The sequence below is a fragment of the Opisthocomus hoazin genome, chromosome 7, assembly GCF_030867145.1.
Source record: "Opisthocomus hoazin isolate bOpiHoa1 chromosome 7, bOpiHoa1.hap1, whole genome shotgun sequence".
Taxonomy (NCBI): Eukaryota; Metazoa; Chordata; class Aves; order Opisthocomiformes; family Opisthocomidae; genus Opisthocomus; species Opisthocomus hoazin.
In genome coordinates, this window is record NC_134420.1 from 2,841,260 (window position 1) to 2,854,457 (window position 13,198).

At 42.4% G+C, this 13,198-nt stretch overlaps 1 long non-coding RNA gene across 4 annotated transcripts in view; it reads right to left on the reverse strand.

The window, feature by feature from the left end:
• Nucleotides 1-1,885: 1,885 nt before the first annotated feature.
• The window catches only part of LOC142361844 (uncharacterized), a 42,113-nt gene continuing 30,800 nt past the window's right edge, over nucleotides 1,886-13,198 (reverse strand). For all 4 annotated transcript variants that reach the window (XR_012764458.1, XR_012764459.1, XR_012764457.1 and 1 more), the window contains 3 exons: nucleotides 10,501-10,642; nucleotides 4,230-4,381; nucleotides 1,886-2,076 (listed from right to left, as the gene is read on the reverse strand). This is a non-coding gene — a long non-coding RNA (uncharacterized LOC142361844). The remainder of the gene's footprint in view (nucleotides 2,077-4,229; nucleotides 4,382-10,500; nucleotides 10,643-13,198) is intronic.

The following is a 13,198-nucleotide window of genomic DNA, read 5'->3' on the forward strand; positions in this document are numbered from 1 at the left end:
TATAGGATCATTTTTGCTGGTCTGTATCAAACTTCACAGGAGACTAGCAGCATCAACAACTGCTGTCTAAAAAACATGTGAGAAGTGTCAATTCACTCTGAGCGTGATGGAGCCCTGGCCCAGGCTGCCCAGAGGGGCTGTGGAGTCTCCTTCTCTGGAGATATTCAAGCCCCGCCTGGACGCGGTCCCGTGCAGCCTGCTCTGGGTGACCCTGCTTCGGCAGGGGGTGGGACTGGGTGACCCACAGAGGTCCCTGCCAACCCCAAACATTCTGCGATTCTGTGATTCTGTGTAATTGGGCAGAAAAGAGATGTGTGAATCCTTGTGTAAGGAAAAGCAGCAACAGAAACTCTGTTTCTTATGTCCTGTGGTATCAGAGTGTCGCTCAGATAAATTCTCTAAGTGCCCGTTTGTGACAGCAGCTTCGCTCTGCTTTGGTTTAAGTATCTAGTATAAAAAGGATACGCATTTTAGAATTACTTAATTTTCACTACACAGCTCTTGTGCCAAAGAAATGGCGTGCTGATACACACAATTTTATGTCAGCACAGTATGGAGAGCACTGAGTAACAGCAAGCTAATTATACAGATAAACCCTATATACTCTGCAAGAATCGCGGCGTACGGAAATCTATGTGACCTTCATTTTCACTCTGACTCATAATTCCACTTTAGTGACCAGACTGGTGCACGGTAGTTGCATACCATCCGGTATGTAACTGGGGCTTGCTTAAATGCATGCTTCTACCCATTTACAACCTCCGATATCAGCATCACATAGACTGCTTAAAGCTTCAATTACCAGTGTCCGTGGGGCTACCCAGAGCAAGAAATAGGCCTGAGGTGGCATAAAGAGAGACGGTGTTGGATCAGAGCAACATCCCAGCTAGCCCAGTGTCCAAAAAGTGGATGGGTGAAGAAGGATATAAAAGCAGATTCAATAGGGATTAATTACAATATCTATTCTATTATCATATATGGACTGAATATGCTGTGACTTAACCAACGTGGGAAGGAAAATAATAGCAGCTGTTGCCACTGCAACTGTTGCTGGCAGTGATTTCAAGGGTAGCTCTTCTCAGGAATTACTCATTCCACTCCCACTGACCTGCTGGGACCTTTGAAAACCCACCCTCATGCTAGATGTCCCAAGTCTTAGTCTAACCTTCTTCTACTCCTCTTCAATTACAAAATAGCTTTTGACACTTTGTCCTGTTGCAATAGAAGTGGGTTTACCAGGCTGCAGCTCCTCATGAAGCTGAAAAGGGATTTGTCTTCATTTTTTCAGCAGTTGTTGAAGTGGGCACTAGAGCTATGCACACCATGAGAAAAAAATACATCCCACAATAATAATACATATGAAAAACATCATCACTGCTTTTTTCTGTGTGATTTTTCCTTCCTGTGTATTTGGAGAATGCACACTCTTGGCTATAAAATTACAATAGGAACTTACCTAAAAAATAGACAGCTATGCCACCAAAAAAAAAAGTGATTTCAAACTACGATTCCCTGTATTGTTCCTGTTCTGCCAGGGTGAGCCGAGTCAACCAATTCTGGAATGTTCTATCTTGCTTTCTATCATGCCTGCTGGGATTTCTGATGCACTGTTTCAACACACCATTATGAAGCTCCAGTTTGCTGAATCAGAAACGCTTTTATTCATAGCCATGCACATCAATGAGCAAAGCAAAGCAGGCATGTACTACCCGTAAAAGTACTCATTATACTAGCTTTAAATGTCAGCGGCGGGACATGAGCTAGAAGTTTGATATTGCAGCACACAACATTTGCTCACTGTATGGGGTGGTGATGTAAGCTTCGTAACCCTACAAATGAAGTTGCAAGCTGTGGGTGTGTGAAAATGAAAGAGACATTCTCAGGGTACTTTTTAATCCTTCTCTATTAACTCACCTCTTCTTTCCACCACACTGATCGCTTCAAATAAAAAAATACCTTCAGTCAGAAGCTGTGACATGCTGACAGCCAGTGAGATCAAGCTCAGCCTTCAGTCACCACGCGACCATCCAGCCAATTCCTTATCCACCAAGCAGTCCATCCATCGAGTCCGTATCTCTGCAATTTAGAGAGAAGGATGTTGTGGGGGGCCGCGTCAAAGGCCTGATAGAATTCCAGACTGATGACATCCATAGCTCTTCCCTTGTCCACTGATGTAGTCACTCCATCATGATTTATTCAGTCCTCACTTGCCACCCTTATACATGACAAATTATTTAATATTTTTTGTTCACCACTCACAGTGAAAAGCTACTAGAGACACAACCAAGGCAAAAAACTTCAAAATGGCAGCCTACATTATAGTGAAAAAATTAAATTTATACATGTAGCTTCTTTTACAGCTTTCTTAACACAAGGCTGGTTTGGTGGTTTTGCAACAGCATGGGTTGTTCTCACTATTTGCCTGCTGGCAGGTTTAAACCTGCAGAATTCACATCCATTCTGGTGAATTAATTGCGTCTGACATTTATTTTAGATTTAACATAAAATGAAATATTAAAAGCTTCCAATTGACATTGAATTTATGCCCCTGCTTTTTAATCCTTTAAAGTACATGGAAAGCCTCCATTTTTATTTAGCGGTCTCTAACATACGAAGGGTGAAAGGGGAGTGATGGGTATGTGGACCAAAAGAGGGCAAGTCCAGTGTTCAGCCTCACAGATGCTGCATGAAGTTCGCATTTTACAGCAATATCTATAGATTGTAAACCTAATCCATGTATGTGAATTTTATTTACTGTGCAGGAAGACTTGTAAGCAGGGTTGTATGCAAGTTAGTAGTCCACGGAAATTATTTACTGTCCAATGCACACAGTAAATGGCTGGGATCAGCATGGTGTTGGAAAAGGGATCTTCCATTGCCTCTCCCTGGTTGTAGCTAAAACTCTGCTGTCTTTCCTGCCCAACTTGTCCTTCTTTGCTAGATTTCTTCTGCAACAAACTACTTAGGTTGAGAGGTAGGTAAAAAGTAGTGCTTGGAGTTTGAAGGTAGACCACTTTAACTGGAATTTTTTTATCCAGAGGACATTAAGGCAGCAGACTGGTAGCACATCCTGACTTCTCTGCTCTCTGGCATGAGAAGAAATTTAAAAGTGCATAATAACATAAAGTAGAAGTACCGAGAAAACTTTTCCGACTCAAAAAATACTTTCTTGGGACTGTGACCTACGGTTTGACAGTCCCTCTAAAATGTGTCCTCTCCAATGAACCAAGGGACCTGTGTTTCATGAAAAATCTCAACTCCTTTTTTTTCCTTTAATGCTTTTAATTCTCTGTATGATGGGCATGAGTTCCTCATGTTAATCACTTATATTTAAAATATTTAGTGACTAAAAGCACAGTGCTTTATTTTTACCTAGCCTCCCCTTTTTTACTGTACGGACTGTTAGTTTGCACCCTTGCTACATTTACCAGTTCAAAATCTGAATATCCTTAGACAGTTTCATTGTAGTGGTAAATATGACCTCTCTAAGTTATCTTGCCACCTTCATCTCTTGCTAATAACAACTTGTGGAGGGATTTACCTCTGGGCTGCTGTCGCTGGTTTTCTTACTCTTGGTATTTTGCCAGTCTTTATTCCCACAATCAAAGTTGGTTTGATATAAATACTGATGGGATATCAGCTACAATGTCTGGATTTAGGCAGCCAAGCTGTTTCTGTGTGAGCTGTCCTTCTCTAGAGAAATCTGTTCTTTCTTACAACAAGTACACCCAGCATCTTATGTGCAGCAGAGGAGATACCACTAATTTCTTGCAAATTTATTGAAAGTATGCTAAGAGTAACAGAGATAGCAGCAACAAATCTAAGTAGTTGACTCTTTCAGGGAGATGTACAAGGGCCCTGTTCCCTATTCTCATATTACAATGCCTTTCAGGCCTTGATCAGCATCTGCAATCGTCCTTTTATGTTGCCTTCTTCATTCAACTCAAGTGGCTCTTCTCCACTCGCTTGTTGCAGTAGGACAGAGAAACCCAGGTTTGGTTCCACATGCCAGCATTCTCACCAGCATTCTCCTTGAGTGGTTGTTTCACTCGGTCATGCTCCCTAAGTCTGCATTGCCATAACCTTTCCATGTCCACCTCGGGGATCCTGTTACCTCCTTTTCTCTCTGCGCCTCCCCAACACCGTTCCACCTGGATTACCTCCAGCTCCAGTCCTCCTTCTAGCCCCGCATGACTGGAGTGCGCTTTACCACAGCATGGACCAATTACCTTGTGTCAGTGTAGCTGGGGTTGGTCATGGGAATAAAATCTTGCCTTCCATTTTTTTCTTAATGAAAGTGTGGACTTGGAAAAATCTGTGGAATATAAATTCCTCTGCTGCTTCTTCTTCAGAACTGCAGTTCTTGTGGAGCAGAAGATTCCTGGAAAAGGAATACTCTCTTGATAAGCAAGTTTTTAAATATGACCTCAAATATTAAAAGCAAGGTTGAGGCATTGCTGCCTTGTATATACAGACTGTTTTATTGTCTTCCGTGAGTGTGTTGTCGCTGTTCAGTTGCATGAACTGGGGTGTGTCTTGCGTTCTTGCTGTGATGTATGAATCTGCTGACAGCAATGTAATTCCTCTTGTCTTTACAAAAAAAAAACTCTTAACATGTTTCCCACTGGTAGAGCTACCCTGGGGACAGGGCAAAGTTGCACAGATTTTAAATAAAATCTATGGCAAGGCAATCACGGGTTGTCTCTGATCATAAGTTGTTTTGGGTTGGAAAGGGACCTTTAAAGACTATCTAGTACAGCCCCCCTGCCATGGTCAAGGATATTTTTCACTAGGTCAGGTTGCTCAAAGTCCCATCCAACCTGACCTTGAACACTTCCAATGATGGGGCATCCAGAAGACTATTACTCATTTTGTGCCCAGACTACAGACTTTGGTTTGTTAATATGAGGGTTTTTAAGGTAAGAGCTCTACAGATAGAGAGAAAAATTAAGCAATTATTAGAAGCTTCTGTAACTCCACAACTGCGGTATCTGATCATCCCACATGACGTTTTCATGCATTGATCTTCATAGTCCCTTTGGGAGCTGGGAAAATGCTATATCCATTCTAGGGAGAGAAGTCTCACCACCTGCCTTTAAACGATTTGAGTGTGCGATGGGTCATCTGTTTTTACAAGAAGACTGTGGTGGAGAAGGTAATGAAGTCCAAATTTCTTGCATCACTGGACCCTTTATGAAAGCAAATGACCATATAGACATATCTGTTAATATGAAGGGGAGAGATTCAGATGTAAAAAAGACAAGAAATGCAAAATGGCAAGTTAGAAACAGCTTAGAGACCTTTGAAGATGAATGTTGGCACCAGTAAGAGAAGTGGGCTTAATCCCTTCTTGCCTGGCTCTGTCTTGTGTCTCAGCCCACTGTGTGCTACTTCTATCATTATTTTCTCTGCATGCATTTCAGCATCCTTTCACAACATTTCATAGTCATACTAACGTTAATGAAAAAGTACATGAACTTGGTGCTAATTGTGGGGCTGGCACCTGATAAACCCAGCACTGAGCCCCCAGAAATTCTGCTTTTGTGTTAATGAGAGCTTGTGCGGTGGGACTACCAGGAGAAGACAGTAGCACACCCTTCTATTTGCTGGCAACTGCATCTTCCCATTTACATCACCCTACAGCTTGCCCTCACTCTCCACTGAACTCATCTCCAAGCTGTACTTGCCCTTTGGGTCACTGTCTGATAGTTTAAGCATCATTTCTGTCTGGAGCTGAGAGCAAAACCTGCCTGTTCCAGAGTGCTGTCTACCTCATGTGCTTACCAAAGCCAAACAGTAGCTGTGGCTATGCGCTCCCCCCAGTGGCAAATGCATCAAAATGAAAACGAAATGCATGCCAGGATTCTACCTGACATTTCCTAAAACCAAAACCACATTGCTTAGTTACAGAAAAAAGAGGTCAAGGTGCTTAATTATTTCAGCACAGTTGTCTATGTGATCTCATTTTCATTGTAGAGGTTTAATGCATCCCTGGGAGAAAGATTGCTCCTCCCTTAGACTTTCAGGTGTAAATTCTCAGGCCCTTTTTGAGGAGACTGTTTCTAGACAATATAGAGACATAGTTTTCAATGAGGAATTACCTTATTTTAGAGTGCACTCCTCTGCTTCTGGGTGCCTTTTACTTCAAGAGTCAGCTGTTCCCCTTATGACTTGAAGTCAAATCAAGCTTTTCTTATTTATAAAGTGCTTTCAAAGGAGTGTTTGACTAGATCCAGATCTGGAGAAAACTATTATGCCTTTCTTCACTCACAAGGGACAAACATCTGAGTTTATAATTGATTGGTATTGGGACAACTAATGAGAGGAAGGCTAGAGAGCCTCAAGAATTTGATCAGAAAGCTGGAGAGGTTGAGAAGGTCAGAGTAGTATGCACATCATTTAACTTGAATGTATTTTAGTAGCATAGGCTTACCATAAATAACATATAAAGAGCGATGCAGGTTGGTGCTTTGAAGCATCCTTGCCTCCTAAGTAGTAGAGTATATAGAGATACACTCATTAGGACTGATTATGGTTTTGGGGTCAGAGCAAGGTCATTGGATCAAATCTTGGTCATTGGACCAAATCTTAGTCATTGGATCAAATTTTTAATTGGTGGCCTACAGTATTCTGCACTTGTTTGGTCTTTCTCTAGCTCAATACATCTTGCGCTTTTTGCTGCACAGTGACAGTAATGCTAGTAGAGAGTAAAGGACTTCTTTCTTTCAGCCTGGAAGGGAGTGGCCTGAAAAGCAGGGAGACACAGCTTTGAGTGAGCTATTTAGCTGTCCACCATAGAATCATGGTTTGTGTTGGAAGTGACCTTTAAAGGTCGTCTAGTCCACCCCCCTGCAACAAGCTGGGACATCTTCAACTAGATGAGGTTGCCCCATCCAACCTGACCTTGAACATTTCCAGGGATGGGGCATCTTACAACCTCATAATCATAAATAGCATCTCTTTCTCTATTCTTTTTCTAAGGAAAGGTTGACTATGTCATGGCCTTGAGTTCACTAACAGGTCTTAGTGGCCCTGACCCGCCCCACGTGGGACCCACATCCTGACCAGGGTCCCCATGTAAGTTCTGGGTCTTCAGTCCCCCCCTGAGCACTGCTGGGCCTGGCCTTGGACCACATTGACCTTGACCCATGTATCTGCTTCATCACCACAAGCTTCCTCCTGGCTTTTAGGATTTGCTTGAGCCTGGCTGCCATCCCAGGTCTGCTCTGCTCCCCTCTCGTATTGTGAGACAGGCCCCGGCTGACACGGCCCAGCTGCTTGTGGCCGTCCCACCCTCCATCTTGTGGGGAGCTGCCCACCTTGTCTTCGTCCTGACAGACCACTCCTGGTCTGCAGCTACACCTTGCACCTTGAGTGCCATCTAGGTCTTTCTGTGACTTGCCAAAGAAGCCTCCCAGAGTGTTTGCAGGCTTCTGAACTGACTTGTGTCCTGTCCATTTCACCTAGAATCTCAGAATATCTCGAGTTGGAAGGGACCCATAAGGATCATCGGGTCCAACTCCCTGCTCCTCAGAGGAGTACCTAAAAATAAACCTTACGAATTAAGAGCATTGTCCAGATGCTCCTTGAACTCTGGCAGGCTTGGTGGCATGACCTCTTTGTTTGTTGAAGTGCTAGAAGAGGTGGAAGATCCTGGCATGATTTCCACAGGAGGAAATCTATTTGCAATCCGAATAGTTTCGAGGTATAGCCTCTCTCAAGGAGAAAAATAGGAAAGGATTAGGAAAAATAATCAAAGTTTGCCTTATTGTGGTAGTGTCCTGCTGTTACACCTAGAAATGGACTGCTTTTTCCTTTTCTTTGTATGTATTCCTCTCTGTTTGCTGCTGGGACTGGAACAGCTGTGTTCGCAACAGATTGTTTAGAGCACCCCTGGCCTTTCAGCACTTCGGTTGGGATTTTGGAGACTCTTAATGCCAGACAGAATTGTTCAGGTAGGACGAAGACAGAATGCAGTTTTGCCTGATAATATCTGATACTACAACGCAGTGGTCCTGCATTGAATTCCTGTGTGCATAACACAGAAATGTTATCCAAAGACGTGTAAAGACAATATAAAAAACCTAATATCTTTCTCCTGGATTACTACTATTATCATTTGTATTGGGTGTGTTTGAAAATGAAAAGGTGGTGTGATTGTAGCAATTAATTTATAGACTACAGTGATGCAGCTGGAGCTATTCAGTCAAAACAGAGTTCTGTGGGTAAAAGAACCCAAATTGTCTCAGGAAGAGAATGTAGCACAGTTTGAGAGAGAGCAGGAAGTCAACAAACATTAAAAATATTGCTCAAGTATAAGAACTTGCAGGGAAATATCAGGAATTGCAGGGAAAGGCTCAGGAAATTGTTAAGGGCTTTTCTCCTTGAGCAGTCCCTTCCCATGGACGAGAAGGAACCTCATCCTCTGACAGTTTTACGAAAAACCTTATGCTCAGGAAAGACTGAGAAAACATTCTTTGAGACTGGTGGGTTTCTTCACCAGCCAAGCTTCAGATTGCTTACCAGGTGCCCCTGATCTTTGGTATTCTATCAGCAATAAACAAAACCATGCACAACCAAAAGTAAAAGCCACACCAGGCTACAGACTTCTAAAAATTATTTCTGAATTACACATTGTTATCACTCTTCTTCGGAAGCAAGGTACTTTGCAGTCAATAGCTATAATACACACATGTAGATGAACAACAGAAAAATCTTGGGCTGCCTCTGATTCTAATCCGAAGAAAATGCAGACTACAGAAAGACAGATTTTATACTTTTTGTTTAGAAAGCACGATTGTCTGAAACCCATTAAAAAAATCATTCTTTCAGAATTTTGATAAAAGGCTTCAATCACACTGACAGATCTGTTTCCCCAAGATAACGGACAAGTTACAAACCCCACAATGGTGAGAGGGTAGACCACGCGCTGGGTACAGTGCTGGCTGGGACCACTTGAAAATACCAGTTTGCAAGTAGCTCATAAAAGAGAGAAACGATAAGATGAAAACACTAACATTGTTTGTGGGTTAATTGGTAATAGCATCATATTTGGAAGCCAGGACTACATGAGACTTAAAATTCACAACTTTAAGCTGAAAACTGTGTATTTAGAGCAGCCATTCCAGCACCTGTACAAGGACAGTTGTCCCCATGGAGATTCACAGTGTGAAGTTCATAACAGTGTCTTGCTGCAGGTTTTTTCCCTCCTCTGTGTCCTGACTACTCTGCATCTTGTTCTTTGAATGAATTGGATTCACATGTTTTTCCAACACATCACGAGGATTTGTTCACAACCTCGAGAACTTGGCAGACGCTTGCCTACACACCTTACTTGCCTGCAAGCCTAAACAAGGTGGTTCAGCATTCTCACCTCACATCAATTAGTGTTGCTTTTCAACATGGTGTGGGGAAGGGAGGAAGAAACAGGCATGCTTCTCTAGCACCTTCTTTTCTGACATAGCTTTGGATACTGTGAGGAGTTTGCCAGTGTCCAGGAAGACACACGTCATCTTTCAGGAAACCATCTTGGTAACCAGAACAGGCGTCCTTTGCTATCAGCTTATGGTGCCTCACTTTCTGAGGTGGAAGACTCAGGGTCTGGATGACAGGTCAGAGTCCATGAGTTCCCTTCTGCACAAGACTCCTTCAGAAACTCTTATCCAAGAAACGGAGCACAGAAATAGCTACGTGGCCTCTTACACAGGCAGCTGCTTCTTTGAATCCACCTTCCATAAAGTGGAAGGGGATTTAGTCTGCCAGTAAAATCTTGACCTAAAGATGCAGTAGACAGCAAGACACAGAAAAAGGATCAGCCTAGCCAAGGTTAATATTTAGTTATTCTGCCCATTTTCAAATACAAATAAATCTACAAGCAAGGATATTACTCCATGCCAACACACGAAGTTCACACAAGTCTGAAGAGAGCGCACAGTGTTTGGTGTATAGAGTTTGAGTGTTAAATAACAGAGCCTAGTTTCTCGTAACTTTCCTTAACCCCAAGTTCCAGTTGAAAGGTTTCTTTCTTTTTATTTTTTTAAATGATTTTTAGTTTCTCTCTGTCTCATAATAGCTGAGCCCTCACTGGAGACACTTGAATCAACTTTCGGAACCAGCTGTCACTTTATATAAACCTGTAGGAACTTATCCTTGGCCCATTTTTAATCAAATTTTAAATGGTGTAGAGGTCCCAGTGAGTTCAAAAGTTGTTGGCTGGGAGGAAAAGTGAGCGGAGAAACAGGTAGGCACCTGTTAAATCTCCTTTTCCTGGAAAACCAAGCTAAAAAGCTCAAGGAGATGTTTGCGACTTACAAGCTGTGATTTACTTTTCAAATGAAACAGGAAAGAAAAGGGCAAAGAAAAGTCCTTTTCTCTCACATCCAGCCAGAACAGTGAGATCTGCTCCTTTTGACCCACTGCCTCCTCAGGACACTCCCCATTTGCCCTGTTTTAAAGTCCCTTGCAGAATTGCATTCCTCTGATATCTGCAATGCAGCCTACCTGAAGGTTCCGTCTGGATAATGAGTTACTGTGGCAAATACAGAAGTAGCTCAGGGCATGAATAGCCAGTGTGGATTCTTGAGGGTCCATGATCATCTTCTGTCCGCTTTCCACAGCTAATTGCTATGCGTAATCTCTGCACCTGCGGTGGAGAAAAAAAAAGACGTGAATATTTTAAAAGCTCTGTACGGAAATTCTGCACACGGGTACTTAGATCAAGGTCCTGGTTGAGGAGAGGAGAGGGGGAAGTAAAGGGTGAGGTGACATGGGGCTGGGTCAGGTTTGGGTCCATAGATTCCCTAAGGTGGGATACTGGCAGGGCATCAAAATCGGGCCCACTGTGGAAAACTGTTGGCAACATCACAGTCACTGCAGCAGGTGTTTGCTTTCAGGGCTGATGTGGTAAAATTGTCATTTCTTAACCTGTTTCAAGCTGGCTTACGAATGATTTGGAAATCCAGGGATGTTCCTGTCAAAAGCATGTCCCTCTTCTTATGCAGGACAAATGAACCTTTTCTAGATTACATCTAAAATCAGATTGTCAAATCCCAAAATTCAAGTCACAGAGTTAAACTTATAGGGCTTTTTTAAGTCTATGAATACCAACAATATTTTAAAAATTAAAACAATGTTTCAAGAACATAAAAGGAAATGCATTCTTTCCCCCTCTAACCCTCCCCCAAGAAACCCTTCTCCCAGCACTCACCAATTTCTGAGTTCCCCTTATACCCAGAGGTCAAAGTTTCAACCTTTTCTGAGTAAGCACAAGGTACTCTCTTCTCCTTCTTTTCTCCACTCTATTCATGAGTACAGGGTTGGGTTTTTCTTTTTAAAATTTTGTGACTGCTGGGAACAGAACTGTCAAGAAAAATACCCACAACTGCAGGACTCACAATAGAGTAGCAAGTGCTGATACCACAACTGAAAATGCATCCCAAAGCAAAGCAACATAGGTCAGTGTCTTGGGATAAACACCAAGGCATTACAAATAGCAGAAGTTTCTCAGCTCTCTCCTGATTCGGTTATATCTAAGGGCAGTTTATGGAGAGAAGAGATGCGGTGTCGCGGCTTAGGATTAGTCTTGCATCTCCTTGGTTTGCTCCGTGTAATATCCTGCGGCACACCAGTAGTGGTAGGGACTGACTCTAACAGTCTAGGCTAATGCAGCTCATTCCTTTGCTCCAATCTGCAGCTCACAAAGCCCTTGTATGCCTCCTAAAAAAGGAAAAGAAATTGCATTATGCCCCTGGTATAATCCCTTTAGTTTCAAATTAATTTAATTATGTTGCTCTTAGCCTTTTGTCCCAGGACACCGGGAGATCCTGCTGTATAGAAGGTTGCATTTCAAGATCCAGATCTCCCACGAATAATCCTAGTTCCTGTCAAGCTTTATGTTTCATGTCCAAAAGGCAGCATTTGCAGCATTGGGCCAGCCAATATATTGTGGAGTGGTTTGTGCGTCTGGCATCACCACCTCCTTAGGTTTATAATCTGTGAGCAATTAGTATATAAGCAACTAGCAGCTGCCCAAGGCTAAGATTAAACAATTAGTACTTCACTTGGGTTTTCAGAAGTATCCCACAGGCATAGTCCAAGGCCTCTGTTTGTCTAATTAAGGATTAGCAGCAATTAAGAGAAGTAAAATGCAATACTTGCATGATATCCACTAATATCCATCATGCTGGGCTGGCGGAAATGTGGTTTTAAAATGCACTCAATTTCCTCCCAACGTTAATCCTCCAGGTTCATTATGGTACACCTAAAGAAACCTGAAACTGGTGTCTACAGACTCAAGAAAAAAACCTTCCATTGAGTTAACCCACGTAACAGTAATCCACAAATCCAAATAAAGATCAAGGGTCTGGGCCTCGCTGAGCCAATTTCAGCGAGGAGAGGAGAGCTCTTGATCCATCAATGCAAGGAGGTAGAACTGAAAAGGCATGGACTGCAGTCCCGTGCCTGAAATTCGGTGAAGGACTCGCTATAAACTCTATTATGTAGGGCGTAATGCTGGCTAGTCTATGGGTCTTTGCTGACACCAGAAAGGGGACACACAGCAAGGGTCTTTGTGAGGACAAACTGGATTATTTTATGCATATGTTGCTTCTCCCCAAATATTTACACGGAAATTCACGGTATCTCTTCTTTCCAGATGGCAGCTGTCCAGGGAATGTCAGGAACTGGGAGATGGGATGCTTCAGATGCGCATGAAAATTCATCTCCTTAAGTCCACATTTGCTACCTGTTCTTTATCCTTCTCAGGCATGATCATTTTCCCAGTTCCTTGTTTGAGTCTGGGCAATACTTCTGCTTACCACAGTGGCTGCTTTGTCTGCCTCTGCTGTAACATTTCTTTATCCTTTAAGGATGCTTTTTTTTTTTTGGCTTTTTACCAAAACCTTTTCCCTTTCTGCTTTGCTTAGATGGTTTTAAATTATGCATGCTCTGAATAAACTATGAACAGTTTTCCTTTGTTACCCTTTGCTGACCTTTTGTTTGTAGAAGCTGAAGTAAAAACCAAACTCTGATATTTTTGCTGATTTCTCTTTCACTAATACAGGTCAGCTTTAAATGAAGAGCACAAAGTAATCTTCTAACAAAAATAAGCAAGCATAAAATAATCTGGCAAGCATAAATAATCATAAGCGAGGACAGGTTCTTAAACTTTGAGCAACTGAGTATCTACATCAAATAATCA